This window comes from Chinchilla lanigera, unplaced genomic scaffold, assembly GCF_000276665.1.
Source record: "Chinchilla lanigera isolate Chin_1 unplaced genomic scaffold, ChiLan1.0 scaffold00135, whole genome shotgun sequence".
Classification (NCBI taxonomy): domain Eukaryota; kingdom Metazoa; phylum Chordata; class Mammalia; order Rodentia; family Chinchillidae; genus Chinchilla; species Chinchilla lanigera.
The window spans coordinates 1704074-1720369 of NW_004955536.1; positions in this window are offsets into that span (position 1 = coordinate 1704074).

Consider the following 16296-nt stretch of genomic DNA (forward strand, 5'->3'; position numbering starts at 1 on the left):
TGCAAAGGGCCCTAGACCTTGAGCTTTTAACAACTGCGCTTAGGTTTTTCAGGTTCCCTGTTCACACACCTTACTTTGCAAAATATTCTAACAGGACAAATGTAGTTTGAGGATGAGATGCAGACTATTTTGGTATGTTCCTTTGCCTCCTATCCACCATCATATTACCTCAACCCTGTGCAAAATTCTGTGAGTTATTCTTACTGGGTATTTGTCAAATGAAGTTATGAAGGGGAGGGGATAATGCTTTACTCTTTCCTGTATAGTTGGATACATTTGACTCTCCAAAGAGTGCTTCTCAGACATCAATACATACACAAGTCATTTAGGGACTAGTATTAAAATGCAGATTCCAATTCACTGGGCCCAGGAGAGGTATTTCTGAATTTCTGATGAGCCCCGGGTGAGGTTGAGAGCTGCTGATCTGCTCAGTACTCATGGGTGGGAACGCTCTAACGGGCTCTGTGGTGTCCTTGCCCTGTTGTAATAATGCCGTCCTTGGCAGCTGGATACAGAGCCCATCTACCAGAGACTCAAAATATGAACCATGCTTTGATTTGAAGAGAAAATCAAGCCAGTGAGTTGGAGCCAGTATAAACCCAAAGTTAGGGGGTAATCTTTGAAGCCAGGTCCTTGAGCTTGCTGAGCGGGGACCACTGAGCTATACCTCTAGCCTTGGATTTCATTTAGTGCTGGACAAGCATCCAGCTCTAATTTACACTCCCAGCCCTAGATTCCAACGCCTTAGGCTTGCCTCTTCTCCTTGAGACTCTACATATTTTGGAAACTCACAGATCTTTTTTTTTTTTTTTGGCTTCCCTGTACATCTAATTAACATTCCAAACTCTGTCCTTTTCCAGACTTCCCTAGCCCCAGCTAGGTAGAATAAACCAGCTGGTGGCATTTACCTGCACAGGTAAAGGAATATAGGAATCTGACAACAGAATTGGGACTTCTCACATTCCATTTATTCGCATCTGGGCAGTTTCAAACTCAGGTTATGGAAGGGGCCAAGCAAAATGGGGTGACTAAAGTCTTTGGAGGGGAAATCCCACCTCTTTGATAAGTTGAGTACAGCCTGGCAAGCGGTGCTGATTTACTGGGGGAGTAGGCAGTAGGAATTTCTGTCAGCAAAGGTCCAGTAAAGCTTTTTGTAGGTTTGGAGAAGATGGGTACCAGAACAAGTTCCAAATAGGGGCAGAAAGCTCCCACATCTTTGTACATCTGTGGACTATTTAGATAAGAAGGGGCTGCACTTAATCATAGAGAGAGCTGCTTGCTTAAATGGAGAGAAAGTTGTATGTGTGTGTTTAAGGAGAGAAACAGGAGGAGGGAAGAAAGAGGATCTAGCAGTTTTTCACAGCTGAAACCCTGCCACCTGGTTTTAATTAGGATGACCTTCCTATCACCTGAGCACCAGGATTGGTGGATGGGGGCTGGCAGTGAGAAATTCAGAATTCTCATGGACCTGGTCTGGGGATTTCAGCTGAGCTCCGCTGTGGGCAGCTGTAAGTTCCAGGAAAGTTCTTACTACCCTCTCCCCAAGTCCAGGACCTAATGCCCTGTGCCTTCAGGGAGCCTATCCTTTGGGGGGCCAGATGCGGTCCAGAGCCTTTAGAAAGCCTTCCATCAGATAACCAGTGGGGTGTAGAGCCACAGCTTTTCTGAAAACCCTGGGTCTAGGACTTTAAGGTTAAGAAACAGTCACAACCCAGAAGCACCATTAGAGTTCTTCCAAGAGAGATAATTAGAAGGAAAACAGGAGATCCTTCTGAAGTGCTTTACCCATTATCTCATCCCTGTCGGATTCTTTAATGACTTACATGAGCATCCACAGTCACTATTTATACCATTGAATGGACAGGAAGCCGAAGAGGGTGGCTTAAGGGCCTCAGTTTTCATTCTGCTGCCTAGTTCTGTGGAGACTTCATGCAGGTCTGGGTGACCGCCTTTTTGCCTAAATGATTGAACCCATCATCTGAAAGGATAGGAGGACTGCATGCCAAGACCCAAGTAGTTATTTCACAATGTGGCCCAGGGACAGAAAGAGTGGGTGCCACAGAATTAACTGGATTCATCAGGGGTCAGTGCTCCCTCTCAAGGCCAGCATGAACCTATTGGGAATCTAAACCTGGCTGCTAGTTGTGGCGGCTCACTCAGTGACTTTTAGCAGCAATGCCTCCCTCTGGCACAGCAAATCAGGCTTTGACTTGGGCGAGGACTGGGGAAAGCCCAAGGGTTTCTGTAGAAGAGGAATAAAAAGAGGAGGTGGCAGCAAGTAGTTGGCGAGAGAAAAAATAGTCTCCAGCCTATAACAGCACGGCTCCTCACCCGCCAGCCACCGCCACGTGCAACCCCCCTGCATCCTGTCATAGTCTCTCGGGTGATCTCTGGGGTTTGGATGCCTCCTTCCAGTGGTGCTGGGCCTGACTGACAGCTATGAATGGTATGGAGGCTGGGGATCCATGATGATGACATACCTCAGCGGAGACAGCTTAGATGTCCATCAGGGTCCATAGACTCACATTTATTTCCATTCAACTCGTCCTCCAAACCCTAGGACCTTGTTTCCCTATGCCATGGATCTTGGGGAGAAGAAAGGCAGCTGGTGTGTTCTGCTCAGTTTGGGTCCCGGCAGAATCTTTCCTTCCTAGACGCTTCACTGTGGCCCTAACTTCTGCCATGAGCTGGATAGCAGGCTCCGTGCTGAGGCACGGCCTTCCCTCCCGGGCTACACGTTTTCCAGCAGTCTTCAGACTGCAGCTCAGCAGGTCCTGAGAGAAACCTCTCTTCTTGTCTGGTTCACTATTTCCTCACTGCCTGGGGGATGGAAATGTGTTTGTGCAGAAGTAGATCCAACTGCAGGGGAAAGAGATCCAGCTTCTAAATCAAAACTCATGTGTTTAAAAAGGTGCATGCAGCATGTGGGTGTGTGCACACACACACACCCACACACACACAGTCACACACATCATAGGGACAGGGCTGTGGCTTCACCCCAGGAAGTCTATTTTTTCTCAAGATACAAGACACTCCAGCTTTTAGTTTGTGACTATTGTTTTAACAACCCCTGTCATGTGTTCAGATGATTGTGCACGGCATCAGGAGTGTTTCTTCTCATGTAATTGCCTATTTCCTACTGAAATTTCCTTGTCAGACTCTTTCCTTGTTTGCCATTCTCATCTGCCTCCCACTCTGCCTGACCGCCAGTGTCCTTGATATCCATGATCCCAGCCAGGTGTGGCCCATACAGGTCTCTGCTGGCCACAGGAATTCAGGGCTGCCACCCCCACCAGCTGCTCCGGCCCCGTCCTGGCTGAGGGCCACAGAGAGCCATTCCTGGCTGCTGGTCCAAGCATCAGGACAAGGGAGACTTGACAAGGGCCTGGCTCGCCTCCTGATTTTAGATTAGGCCAAGTTTGGAGTACATTTTGCACCCCACCCCCAAGTATTTCAGAGGAAATGTGACCCTTGTGTTTCTGATTCATGTGCACTTAACTCATTAAAATGTTGATTTACACAGGGTGGGAGATGTCCAAACAAACCTCTAGAGTCTGTACTTCGAGCCAGATTTTTTTCTTGGGGACTTTTTGTGGGAAGGGTAGGTGGGAAGAAGAAATCAACAGTTTCATCTCTAAGCTGAGAAGTTACATTCCATGAGGAAAGGGACTTGGATCTTGCCAACAGGGATAGGAACTTAGACCTTTGGAGTTGATGACATTCTCCGTTCAGTGAATACTGTGCTTCTAGATCTAATCAGAACCACCTGGACTTCCTCCAGGCCCAGTCACTGTCCAGGCTGCGTGACGCATTTGAACTTGACCTGTGCGCGTATGAGCCAGCACACATCAAAGCAAAGACCATCATCCATTCACAGGGATGCACAGTTCCTCACCTCACATTCCACCAATGACCTCCCAGGAACACTAATTTCCACTTTTCAAAGTACCAACACTTCCTAGAACTTAAGATACATTTTCTTATAGGGTACATACGAAACATGTTTGGAATAGGGCAAAAGGATGATGACATCTAAATTTAGCTGTGGCTCATTTTCTTGAGGTGGGGGAGATGTTAAAAGAATGATCCCTGAACTGATGTGGGAAGAACATATCTGTTTTGGGGTGTGTTGTGTATGTGTGCATGGGTGTATATCCCTGTTAGGTGTGTGTGTGTGTGTGTGTGTGTGTATTGATATTGGCATCTAAGTGTCTGTGCTTGTGTTATGTCCCTGTGTGTCCACTACCAGGCCACTGGGAGCTCCCCTTGCACATGCCTTACCTTGGTATGAGTGGACATTAATCTTGTGGTTCCAAGACTGCTTTGCAATCATCACCCTTGCGTCTCAAGTGTCTTTTAATCACTTTGACCTCTTTGTAGGAACTATGAGGCTCCTACAGCACTACAACACTAGTTGGTGTCACCTCCTCCATGCTATTGCCCTCTGTGTGGTGTCCCATGCATGGCCTTTACTTAGATAGCTTGCTCTGCTTTGTTCAGAAGGAAAGATGGGGGCTGGGGATTTAGCTCAGTGGCAAAAGCGCCTGCCTGGCAAGCACAAGGTCGTGAGTTCGGTTCCCGGTACTGGAGAAAAAACAAAAAAAAAAAAAAGAAGGAAAGATGCTGGAATGGCAGGGCCTTGGGGTGTTGCAGAGCACGATCTCTGTGGGTCCTCTCAGGGGAAGGGATGGTTCCCCTGTGGGGCAGAGAGGTTGGCGGCTGCCGTGGGTTTTCTGTCCCTGCCTGGGATCACCTTCCTCCTTCCTGTCTGTACTGCTAAGCTGGTATCATTTTCCATCAAGATAGCTTTATTTTGTCATCACAAAAGGAAGATGGTGAATTTGTTTCATTAAACTTGTATCTGTGAAGACTGGTCTGGCTTCACGGATGTTGGTCAGCTGCTGCCGTACCAGTGAGACTAGAAAAAAGCTGGTCCCCAGTCTTTCTTTGGCAGAGGGCCCAGTGGCTGACACTGGACTGGGGTTAGGGCTCATAAAGAGTGATCCAGTGGCCTAGACGCTGAACACGCTCTCATAAGATCTTTCCAATTGCTTATTTCTTCAGAACAGCAGAATGTCGGCATTCAGCTCCTTTGGGACTTTTAACTGACTTTTTAGGATGGCCCCTTTTGGTTTAAGTAGCCAAGATCTGAGCTTGCTAGGAAATCTGGGATGTTGTCTTCAACTCAATGGTTCAGTTTCGATATTTTACATGGAGGTAGTTCTTCAAGTTTCCTTGATATAGGATTTTGAAATCCATGTTATATTCAGAAGGCAGGAGAAAGCAACAATAACAAAAGCCAAACACCACCACCATCACCAAATCAAACTCAATGAGACAAGAAGAAGACAGCAAATCCATAATATAAACCCCTCTGTGTGGCTCATGGCTGCAAAGAAAGGATTTCTGATAACCTCACTTACAACTCTGACAAGGAAAGTCACTGAGAAGGGAACAGTAGCTCCTGCTGGGCTGCAGCCTGAAACTACAGGTACACATACACTGCAACCATCAGGGCAGGCCTCTGCTTCATTCTTCCTTCCAATGGCTTCTCGAGAAAAGCCATAGTATTGGAGCTGACTTAAAGCTCTGCTCCTTACAAGCAACATGATTTTTTAAAAGATATATTGCATGATATCAAAGATTTTTAAATTTCTGTGCATCTAAGAACAAAATCAATGGTGTAAAAGGACAGCCCTCCCAGTAGGAAGGAATATTTTCTAATCATATATGGTATCCCTTATATGGGTTACTATTTAAACTATGTAAAGAGCTTCTAAGGCTCAATAATATAAGATTCAATAGCTTGGTTAGGAAACGTACAAAGGATTTAAAGACATATTTCTCCAAAAAGACACAGACCAATAAGTACATGGTAGATGCCCAACATCACTGATCATTGTTATGGAGACCCAGACCAGAGCTACAATGAGATGCCACTTCATACCACCAGCATCATCGCTATCAAAACACAGGAAGTAACAAGAATGAGCGAGGATGTGGCACTCTCTGCCCTGGGAGTGGTAGGAATTGGCACAGTTGCTGTGGAAGACAGTTTGGAGCCCCTCCTCCAAACAGAGTTACCCTGTGATCTAGCAATTCTACTTCTGGACATAAGCCTGAAACAGTTGAAAGTAGAATCTCAAGAGATATTCATACATCCATATCCATGCAGTTTTATTCACAAGAGCCAAAAAGGTGGAAAAACATGTGGTGTGTCCATATGGTGTGTCTCACTCTTGAGAAAGAAAGAAATTCCAGGCCCTACTACAACATGGATAAAACTTAAGGATGTTGTGTTAGGAGAAATAAGCCAGGTACCAAGAAAGGCAAATGCGTTTTGATTCCTTTTGTATGAAATATCTGTATGTCTATGAGGAAAGTACTCTCATTTATGGAGACGGTAAGCAGCGAGGCACCTGAGAGCGGAGTGGTGGTGGGGCAAGCGGGTGCTTTCTGAATGCAGTTTCCATTTTGCCTGATGAAATGAGATCTGGAGATGAATGCTGATTGTGTGATGGTGTGAATGTGCTTTATTTTTGTGGAAAAAAAAAAAACACTTTAAAAGGGTCCTAATGATAAATTTTATGCTATGTGAGTTTTACCACAATTAAAAATAAAAAAATAAATTAAAAAATATTGTTTCTTTTTTGATTTCTGAGACAAAAGAGATTTTCCAAAGTCTGGGAATTTGTGGCTTGAGAGTTAAGTGTGCAGCAGACCCTGATTTCTGAATTACTAAGTGTAGTGGCCTCTTAGTAGAAAAACACTTCATGGAGTGTTTCCACCTCGTCTGCGTACCACACTGAGGATGACAAGAGGGAAACAGAGACATTAAAATTAAAAGTGATCATACTGCTTGTAGTGGCAAGATTTTCCAACTTGGGCAGACAAGCTACATCCATCCCCCCACCCCCACGCACAGGCACTTTTCCAGCCAGCTCAACATCCCCCAAGAGAAAATGACATTCCACAGCCTCCAGTGGAGGAGTAGACACCAAACTCCTCTCCTGGGGTCTCCTAGAAAGAAGAGGAAGGAGTGGTGGGACTTCACAGAAACTCTTCACTGGGCGGCCAGTTTTTGGTGGGGCCAGAGGAAGTTGGCCCTGGGCTGGGCTGCTCACACCAAGGAATGTATTTAGAAACATTCTCTGTGAGTTAATAAGGCTTTTGCTGCTAGGCTCATGGTGTAGCTCAGTGGTGCAGTTCGTGCTCGACACATGGAAGGCCCCAGTTCTATACCCACCACCCCAATGACAACAAGGTCCTGTTACACTAACATCATGTCTCATTTGCCATTTCTTTTCCTCCACCCCTTCAAAAAGTCCTTATTTTCCCAACCCTCTATCTTTCTGTTATTTCTTTCAATTTATTAAAAATATCTTCTTTCATACCCCTCCTTCTGGTCCCTTCCATTCTTCCAAACTGGTCTGTTTTTCTCACCTCCACCTTCCCTTTCTGTCTTGGCTTACCTCTGTACTTAATGGTACAGTCTCTGATGGAAGGACTAAGCTAGGGAGAATCTTGTTCTGAGGTATGATATCGGAATAGGGATGCCCTTGTTGGCTGAGCTACCCATGAGGAGTCTGTCCCTGCTGAGACCTGGCAGCCTCTGGGACAAAGGCGGACCCAGGTGGAGACTATCCCTCCTCTTCACAGCTCTCAGTTGCCTGTTTCAACTGCCTCTGACTAGCACGTAGCTATGTCTGATTTACAGCAGGGACAGCATGGCTGAATAGCCAGAAAGCTGCCTCTCTCTCTCTGGGAGGCATGAGGTAAGAGGGGTTGGTTCCTGAAGGTATGAAATGTGTCACTGCCTTTACACACTGCCATCATCCTGGTGCGTTCTCAGATGTGAGAACAAAAACAAGTCAACGATTGTTTTCCAGCCTGGCAGCACATTCCTTCCAGAGCTCATCACCCTGTAATCAAGCCTCGTGCCTGCCACACACACACCAGAGGCCTAAACAGAAGTGGTTTCCCTTCACACAACAGCACATCTTCCATCTGTCAGGTCTTCTTCCTCATCTTGGGACAACTGGCACTGGGCTCTGACACCCTGCTAGGCAGTAAGAGGCCTGAGAGAGATGAAAGGAAATGTCCTAGTTCTGCTCAACTGAGACAGGGGACAGCTGGTGTCTTCGTTTTCTGAAGAGCTTAGAGAGGCACAGAACACTTCCAAAGTGTCCGCTTAGCAACCAGCCCTTTCCCCAGGTGCTGGTGGGATTTCCTGGCTGGGGTCCATCCGGGCCTGGACCTTTCTGGCAGTGGCAGACAAACAGCTATTGTCTCTGCCAAGCCTGCTCCTTCCAGATGGAGGGAGATGGTAATGTTGTTTCAATCACTGGTGGAAGTCAGCTTTATTGAGTAGCTGTGTGCCAGCTATGACAAAGGAGAGAGAAATAAGGCAGATATAAATCCTGCTGCCAATCTCACAATCTTACAGTCTTGCAATCTCAGAGGGAAGGTAAAAGGAGGATGTGAGAAGCCACCATTCAAGGGAGGAAGGGACATGGGTCCCAAGGAGCCTCAGAGGGATGGCGTCAAGGAAGACAGCAAAAGTGGCTCAAGTGGCATTGATGTGGACTCTTAGAGAGGAGGAGCAAGAATGTGGAAGAAGAAACTTATGGCATGGGACTGGTGCCAGGGGACCCATCAAACGTTGGTCCTCTGGGGATACTTCCTCATCAGAAGCTCCTTTAAAGGAGGCGCAACAGCAGCAGGGAGAAAGGAAAGGCAGGACTAGGATTGGTCAAATGGCCTGCAAGTTTTGTTTTGCTTGTTTTTTTGTTTTATGCATGTATGTATTTATTCAGTTTTGATTGATATATAATGCTTGGACATATTTATGAAATATGATGTGATAGTTTGATTCATGTACACATTGGATGATGATCAACTACATGAATCTAAAAAAGTTCATCTCATAGAAGTTGAGAAGAGAAGTGGTCCCCAGGGGCTGGGGACAGTAGAGAGAGGAAGGCCATGGAAGGGCTAATGATGGGCACCATGTTACTGTGTGGCCCTGGGGTCTGATGAGGCATAAGTCTTAGGAGCTGGGTCCTGGAAAGAACTGTGACTGGGCTGTTGGTGCCTGGAGCATGGCCCAGGGACCAGCTGTCAATGGTCTATGGAGAAAGAATCACAGAAATTGCAATTTTTTTTGTTTTGTTTTTTTCCAGTACCAGGAATCAAACTTACAACCTTGTGTTTGCCAGGCAGGCACTGTGCCGCTGAGCTAAATCCCCAGCCTCAGAAATTGCAATTTGATGGAGCAAAATTTTGTTTTCTCTGTAATAATGCAAACATCAAACATACATCTTATAGCTTTGTTTATATTCAGTTTTTAGAAGACTTCACACTTATTGTAGTTTGCAAAATATATATTCATGATAGACTGGAAAGAAAAAAAATGAATGGGTCTTTCAAAGCCAGTTGTTTGTGAAGCTGTTCTTCCTGAGAAAGTTTCCACGTTCCTTCAGTGAGGTGTGATTGTGCCTCACACCATGGCTGAGCTCAGCCTGACCTGTCTTCTCTCTCCAGAAAGCACAGGCCATGCCTTACATCTGTGTTGGGGTCCCACGTGGTGAGGCAGGGACACAGGGCCTGGGGTATTTGTATGAGGAGGGGCCATTGTTTCGGGCCCTGCCTGTGAGCACCTCAGAGTACTGAGGCAGATATGGAGCTGGGTCCTCACAGCCCTCCAGTAAAGTCACAGGTGGATGTACGAGAGGCCAGGCAACCACCTACTCTGTGACCGTGGCCCTCCTGACTCTTGTCTCTTTCCCTATGAACTACTTTCTGGAGTCTAATGTTGTCATCACTGCACGGAGTGCGCTGGTGAAGAATGCCCTCTTTCCTCACCCTTGCCTTTCCCCCTGCTTATTGTGTCTCTGTCTTGCGCACTCACAGCTCTCTGCTCCCTTGCACTAAGGTACAGTCTCAGCTTCATGTATCAAATAGTTCAGACTGACCTAAAAATAACCGTAAGTCTAATTCAAGTTAAACTTGATCTTCCTTTGGCCCCACAGCTTCAGAAGCTTGCGGTGGAGGAAGAGCAGGTGTCCTTTGTCTTGTCACCCTGCCCACTGGTCCTCCTGCTTGCTGGGAAGGGAGGATCAAGGTCTCAGCCTCAATAAGTGCTAGTCATCCAGATGGCATTCCCTGACTTGCCTGGAGCCCATCGCTGGACTTTCTCCTTGGGCACCTATGTGAATTATTGGACACCCTCTGCCTTCCTTGTGGAGATGTGCCATCTTCCAGCCAACACAGCAAGGCACCTCAGTTCCTGGATCTGTAGGTACAGCCTGCCCACCCACGTCTCTTGGGGTCACTTGGTCCTGGAGGGAGCATTTGTGAGAGTGGCCCTTTAGAAAGAACTGAAAGTGCACAGCTTCCTACTCAGGTCTTCAAGAACAGTGGGGAGCTGGGAAAGTGCAGGAGTACTTCCTGTCTTATGTGGTGACGGCACATGTCCTGCTATGAACAGCTACAAAACAGGACACAATATACACCATCACTATTGACAGACACTGGGTAACAGGCAGTTTGGGTCTGGGATTGCTAGGAGGAGCAATAGTCAGCCTTGCTGTGGCCCCAACTCTCTGCTTGGTGTGAATTTTGGAACCACGTATAAGAATAGGGAATTGATCAGGTCCTGCGGTCCTGCTAAATTTATGGCATAAATATTGGTGCTCAGGAGGCTAACATACCTGGGGTTGTTGAGGCAGAGAACTAGAGATAACCCACATAGGGACGGAGCTCCAGGAATGCTTAGGGGGCCACACTTGGTGGACAAAAGGACACATAGTCCTGTGGGTGCTCTGAGAATTCTTTGGGCAACAATTGCTCAGTAGTGGGTCTTTCCTCAGCAAGTACTCTCGCCCTGTTTTCAATTGGAGTCTACCATGGCAAGAAGAGCCTCACTCAACACTGCGCAAGTCTCACAAGATACACAACCCAAATGGTAGAGTTTTACTGCCTGGAATAAACCCTTCCCCTGATCTGCCTGAAAAGGGATATTTAAAAGCCTCAAAGATTAAGATGATGTGCAAATGGCCAACTATCAGAATAAAACCCAACATTCATTAAAGAAATACAACAAAGTGTAACACTCAAAAATGTCAAGTTCACATTACTAGATTTTTAAAGAAACAAGAACATGTGACCCAGAGCCAGAGGAAAAGTAGTTATTAAAGAGAAACACACCCATAAACAGCAGATAGGATGGAATTAGCAGAAAACTATTTTAATTTTCCCTCTTTCCCACCCCTGGGCTGTGGCTGGACTTAGTGACTCAGTTCCAAAGAGCAGAGTACGGGAAGGAAGAAATGATGCTTTTACAGAGAAGCTCAGCAGGTATAGCCACAACCATATGGCTAAGGTTTATGTCACTGTGGCTGTGTCAATTTATCCCCTGACGCACTATCATAAGAAGACATTCACTCCTGCGGCACTTTTCCCCAAGCCTCATATAACCTCAGCCTAAAGTGAAGAGGAATATTGTCCAAATTGAGGGACATTTGCAAAATGTGAATGACCTTCAAGATCAAGAAAAACAAGGAGAGCTTGGAATGTGTCACTGTGCTTTCCTGGGAAGGAAAGCAAGGTCTAAAGGCAATGTAATACCCTGGCTTGAATTCTGAACATTAGTGGGAAAGGTGGTGAAATGTCAGTAAAGTATGGAGTTTAGATCAGAGTAATGTACTAACATTAATGTATGTATTAGTTTTCTAGGGCCGCTATAACAGAATATTATAAACAAGGAGGCTTATAACAGGAGACATCTTATCTTACATGATCTCAGAGCTCTGGAGGCTAGGAGTCAGAATAAAAGTCTTGGCAGGACATCCTGTTTGTGAAGGCTCTAGAAGCCATCCTTGCCTCTTTCTTGCTCCTGATGATCATGGGAGAGCCTGGTCTTCAGTTGCCCTGATCTGCCTCACATGCAACATGACCTTAGGACCCCAGCCATATGGAAGTTAGTCCATTCATTGTGTTCTTGTATGACCTCATCTCAACCTAACCACCCACATCTGTAAAAACTCTACTTCCAAATATGGGCACATTCACAAGCACCAAGGGCTAAGACCTTGCTATATCTTTTTTTGGGGGGGAAATTTGATTCAATTCACATTTAGTTTTAACAAGTGTTACCACAGTTATACAAGATGTTAAATGAGGGGAACCTAAGGTTATGGTGTAGAGAAATTTTACACTACCATGGGAATTCTTCTTTTCTTTCTTGCGAGAGACAGGGTCTCTCCATGTAGTTTAGGTTTGCCTCAAACTTATTATCCTCCTGCTTTAGCCTCCCAAATTCTAGAATTCCAGGTGTGTACCACCATGTCTGGACATACCTTGGGAAATTTTCTACAACTCTAAAACTATTCCAACATAAAAATTTATTTTAAAACCCAGGTATTATAAATGTGCCCAATATGTACAAAAAACCTAAGGGGAAATGTGAAGATAATGAAAGTACAAATGGAAGATATAAAAAAATAAAAAACTTCTACAGCTGAGAAATAAAATATCTGAAAGGAAAGATGCTGCTTTCAGTTTCTGGTTCTGCATCTAAGAAGTTTGGAAGTTGCTATTCAGCCCTTGAATAAAATAAGGAGCTGAACTAACTAAAAAAATAACTACTCCCCTTGGAGAAATGAAGGAATGGGGCACACTGCTGCCCCCCAAGTTGAAGAGACAATAGACAAATACAGAGAACTACAATATCTGTGTACAGCAACCTCTGTTGGAGCAGTGCTGGATAAGAAATCCTGAACTATCACAGATGCGGTGTTGGAAGCTAGGCGTGGACAAGGCTTAGAGTTAAACCACTCAGGCAGAGCTGGTCTCGGGGCCCAAACATTCATGAATTTTCTCTCCAGCAGCTCGCCCAGTTCTCACAGTAAAAACTTGGGAAGGAGGCTGTCACTCTTCCAGCATGATAAGGGGTGAAGAAACCACACTGAAACGTGACAGAGGACTCTGGTCTTCTGAACAAGGTCTGCCCTTAGGAGAAACCAGGTAACCAAAGACTAACCTGTTAGGGTTTTCCATAGCCTAGTTGACCCAGAGACAGGAAAACACCCAACCTCAGTCAGCTCTTCCTTCCACATGGGGGAAAGAAAGCACCAAATCCTGCGATTGTACCTGTCCTGTCCTTCTTTGGAGTAGAGAGAGATGGAGAAGCCCTAGTGACATTCTTTGTCCAGAGGCACTGGCTCACCAAAAAACAGACCTGGGCGCAGGGCCAGAAAATGCTTCCCCTCCCCTCACACCTTCCCACCACAGCACTAATAGTCTACTGACTGGAGTTCTTTTCCCACATCATGTCTAGTTATCAAAAGACAATTGCAGGACATATTGAAAGGCAAAACATAGATATGTTGTTTAGAAGTGGGCTTGGATATGCTCTAGTGGACAGGTAGATAGCAATAAGAAGGTAGGTAATATAGGCAGAGAGATGGAAACCCAAAGTGTGTGTGTGTGTGTGTGTGTGTGTGTGTGTGTATGTATGTGTATGTGTGTGTAGGAGAGCTGGAAGATACCCCAAAATACTGCAGCAGAAATGAAGAATGGACTTCTTTTCAGAATGGGCAAGTCCCTTGATGGACTTAATAGTAGAATGGACGTAAATGGACATAGCTGAAGAAAAAAATCTTTAAACTTTTGGATATATTAATAGCAACTTCCAAAACCAAAAAAAAAAAAAAAAAGAAGAAGGAAAAAAAGAAGGAAGGAAGGGAGGAAAGAGAAGAGAATAACCAGGAATTGTAGTTCAGTTACAAAAGATATCACATATTTATATTGAAAATTCTATGGGAAAAGAGAAAGGAACAAAAATATTTGTAGAAATAATGACTTACAAATTGTCAAAATTAATGCCAAATACCAAACTACAGATCCAGGAAGCTTAGAGAATGCCCATCAGGATAAATGCTCAAACAAACAAACAAAATGCAGTGTGTCATTCACCAAAAATGAAAGATGAAGAAAGAAGGAATCCCAAGAGAAGCCTGGGGGACAAAATTATCTCTAGAGGAACAAAGATAAGAATTATGTCTGATCTCTCAGAGAATAGGTGGTAAGGTGATCTGGAATGAAGTATCTGAAGTGCTGAGATAAAAATAAAAAGGAATCTACCAGTCCAAATCAGTACTCTGAAATTATGCTTCAAAAATTGTCATGGTTTGTATCAAGATGTACCCCATCCCAAAGCTTCAAGCACTTATAGGTGGGGATTTTTGGAGCTTGCTGGAGCTAAGGTGTGTGATAACTAAATTGGTTTAGTTCTGGGTGTGGATAATGGAAGCCTCACTTTGAGTGTGGGTGGCACCAATCAACAGGCTTGTATCCTGGAGGAATAAAAAGAACAATAAAGAAGGAAGGCTGCTGTTGCTGCTCACTGCCTGCGGCCTGTTGCCTTCTGCCTGCCTGCCATGAACTGTTTCTCCTCTGTGATGCCCCTCTATTATGCCACCCCGCTTTGGAGCTAGCTGACTATGGACTGAAAGTTCTACAAACTGTGAGCTGAAATAAACCTTCCCTCTTTTAACTTTAAGTGTTAGATATTTTTGTCCCAGCTATTGAAAAAGTATCTAAGACAAAGGTGAAGGAGAAAGACTTCCTTATACCAGCAAAAATTAAGAGAATGTGTTGCCAGTGGACTTGCCTTGCAAGAAATGTTAAAGGAAGTTCTTGGAGAAAAGTAAAATAGTATAGGTCAGAAAATCAGATCTACATAAAGAAAGGCAGAGCATCAAAGAATAAGTAGAGACAAAATAAAAACACTTATTCTTGATTGATCTAAAGATAAGAGTCTGTTCAAAATAATAATAGCAGCTATGTATTCAATTGTGTATATTTATGTACACATACTTAGACTTAGGTATACATAATGAATGCTTATTCTAAGAAAGGAGATCATATAAGATGCTCAGTTGAAATGAAAAATTCCCTGGAAGGGAGGTCAACAACTCACTAAAGAAGAAAAAGTCAGTGAAACTGAAGACATAAGAATAGAACAATCTAAACAGAAGTACAAAGAAATAAATATCTAGAAAAAATGAACAATTTCAGTCACACACTGGACAAATCAGTGTGTCAGCTTACATATAATTGGAGTCTGAGAAAAGAGTGCAGGATAAAATACAATGCAAAACCACAACAGTGTGCATGATAATCAGACTGCTAAAAATTCATACTGAAATGAAAATCTTACAAAAGCAGCTGAGACATGCTTGTACTTACATACTATGCAAAGAACAAATATAAAAGGTAAGGTTGCCTTATTGTTAGAAACTGTGCAAATGGGAAGAGCGGATGAGTATCTTTGAAATGAAGGCAAGTGGGAAAAAGAAATTGTCAACCTAGAATTCCAGCCCAAATAGAAGAACCTTACTCAAAAATGTAAAATTAACAATTCTTAGACAAATGCAAAATAAATACAGAATTTTCATACAGGAGACCTGCACTACCATGAATGTCATAGGAAGCTAAAAATGGCAGAAAAAATGTTGTCTGATAGACCTAGATATAGGAGAATGAAAAGCGCAAGAGATAGAAAATACACAATTAAAAAGAAACATTTTTTATTTCAAAAATCCATTAAAAGATTATTGACTCCTCAACAAAAATTCATTGTAAATGTGTGTGTGCGCACATGCGTGTGTGTGTGTGTGTAAAATGTATGGCAATAGCACAAGGAGAGGAAGGTGGAAAGTATAGAATGTAAGATTTTTAACTTCATGCATAAGTGGTAACATTATTTGAAGGTAGACTGTAGAAATCCTACAGCAACTGCTAAAAGCATAAAACAAATAGATGTAGAGAAGCCAATAGTGGAGATAATGTGTATTATTAAAAAATACCCAATAACTGAGAAAGAAAGCAGGAAAAGAGTTGAAAATTGAAAAAGAATGGGTACAAAACCCCCATATGAGACAAACAGAAAACAGGTTGCAATAGTATAGATTTAAACCTAACCATGTCATTAATAATGTTAAGTGTAAATAACGTAAACATACCAAGTGAAGATGTAGAGACAATCAGACTGAGTGAAAAGCAGGAGGCAACCATGCTACCTACAAGAGATGTATTTCAAACAGGTTGCAAGGAAAATCACAGAAAACTGTGAAATGAATGAAGATAAGCTGTGAAATGTCAGAATTTCTGGTATCCAGATAAAACAAGATATAGAGAGAAATTTACAGTTTTAAATACTTATACGAGGAAAGAAAGAGCTAAAATCAATGATCTAAATGTCCACCTCAGATTGCTAACAAACCACCAGAA